Genomic DNA, 2,283 nt, shown 5'->3' on the forward strand with positions numbered 1-2,283 from the left:
TTGATTTTGCGTTCCTGTGGCCCAGTTTTCCCTGGCTTTTTTATCATTATGCAATACCTGTCATTGTACGTTATCGTCTCAGCGCGAGGCCCCGAATGAGATCAGAAGAAATTAGCAGCAGCGTTTCTGTCCGCTTTTCCTGTTCCAACCCCCGTCATTTAGCCCAACTCCTCCTCTTCCTCGCCCTTCCTCCCCCTCAGCCTGTATGTCACTTGGATCTCAGGACAGTCAGAAACCACCCAGAGCACCTTAAAAGTGCTTAAAACAGCAGTTAGCAGCATGCTATAAGCCACTCAGAACTCCATAGCATCACGGCAGTGAGTTTTGCATGGGCAAAGATTGCTTACATTTTCTTCAGAAAACGCAAAAATCCTGTTTGAGAATGTTTGTGTGTGTGTATGTAACATTGCTTCATTTATGTCATGAGCTGTACCTTGTTAAAGATGTTGCATATGTTTTCCACTTTCATCCTCTCTTATAACTGTATTAGTTAATGCACTTCATGTTGCTTTAAAGGGATAGTTCACCCAAAAATGAAAATTTGCTGTTAATTTACTCACCCTCATACATCCAAAGATGTAGGAGACTTTTTTTCTTCAGTAGAAGTAAAGAAGATTTTTAGCTGAAAGCGTGGTCCTTGCGATTCATAAAATGTAAGTCAGCAGCTGCCTGTTTTTGAGAGTCAAAAAAAGCATATGAATACAAAACGAATACCCATGGTTCCTGACGATATAGGCCTATTGAGGTCTTATGAAGTGAAACGATCGGTCTTTGCAAGAAACTGAACATTATTTACACCATTACCTGTAATCCAGAGTTTTAGGCAAAGGGGAAATCTGATTATTTTTCTTGAACTGGTTCTTTCGGACAGTTCGTTTCAATGAACTGGTTCAATTCACTAGTTTGTTTATATAACCACGCAATGTAACATAGACGCAATTATATTATTATTGCACCCAGAAAAGATGTGAAACGTGAATGTTTTTTATGTCTAAAACATATAAAGTGAATAAACTAGTGTTCATCAGTTCACCTTTTCACATAAACCACGAGAAACCATAAAAACATTAATTTCACCCCTTCATTCAAGTGTTCGGTTCACACGTGCTCATATCAGCGGCTCAATGGTCTTCAGTCCGAGTCGAACTCTTTCCTCAGTTCAATGACTGTTGGAGGAACTGGAGAGCTGAATGATTCATTCATCATGGGATCAGATACACAGATATTTTGTCTTATTTCTAGTCACAGTGACTGCTTCATTCAAGTGTTCGGTTAACACATGCTCACAGGGTCGAGTTGAACTGTTTTCTCAGTTCAGTGACTGTTGGAGGAACTGGAGCACTGAATCAGTTCATTCATCATAGGATCAGATACGCCAGTATATTGACTCATTTCGAGTCGGAGTGACTGTCACACATCTGAAAGTGAGTTTTGATTGAGTAATGTCTCGGTTACTTGTGTAACCCTCGTTCCCTGAAGGAGGGAACGGAGACGTTACGTCAGTCGTGACTGACGAATTGGGATCTCGCCCGAGTTTTCTCTCTGTTTCAGTATTTCCTCCATTCTCTTCTTAATGGACATCTCTGCCTCCTCAAACATGCTGTTAGTGAAGTATCGACCCTCATTACTGTTCTTCACCTCTTCTATCATCTTTAACAGTTGAATCACTTGAGTTCTGTCTTGTTTTTCTCTGTTACTGAAAGCCAGGAATCTGTTTCCACAATCTCTGATCAGTTTCTTCAGTTCAGCAGAATTACTTTGCCTCACATAATCCTCTATAGACTCTTCATCAAGATCGTCTCCTCTAGTGAACAGAACGATGCTGAACTGAGCAGCTTTTGGACCAAATATCTTCTTTATCAGATCCATAGTGTCTGTTTCTTCCTGTGTGAATCTTGCCACACTCAACACAATGACAAACACATGAGGTCCAGGTGACGAGAGTGAAACACATTTCATTATTTCTTCTGCTACGAGTTCATTTGACAGTGACGTGTCAAAGAGTCCTGGAGTATCAACAACAGTTCCCTTTCAGTCAGTCACGTTCTACGTTACGTCAGTCGTGACTGACGGATTGGGATCTCGCCCGAGAGCCCAATCACCTTCGAGTGTAAACTAAACAAGCCAATGACAGTTGGCGTGCGTGTTTCGCCACGCGCAACCCGCCCCACAGTGTGCATATAAAAGGAGAGCGCGTGCAAACGCACATCAGTTTTTCTCTGAGGAGCCGAGACTACGTGCCCCGGCCGTACAGCGGTGGTACAGCAACTGTGGCGATGGGAC

The sequence above is a fragment of the Sinocyclocheilus anshuiensis genome, unplaced genomic scaffold (genome assembly GCF_001515605.1).
Source record: "Sinocyclocheilus anshuiensis isolate Anshui unplaced genomic scaffold, SAMN03320099.WGS_v1.1 scaffold1010, whole genome shotgun sequence".
NCBI lineage: Eukaryota > Metazoa > Chordata > Actinopteri > Cypriniformes > Cyprinidae > Sinocyclocheilus > Sinocyclocheilus anshuiensis.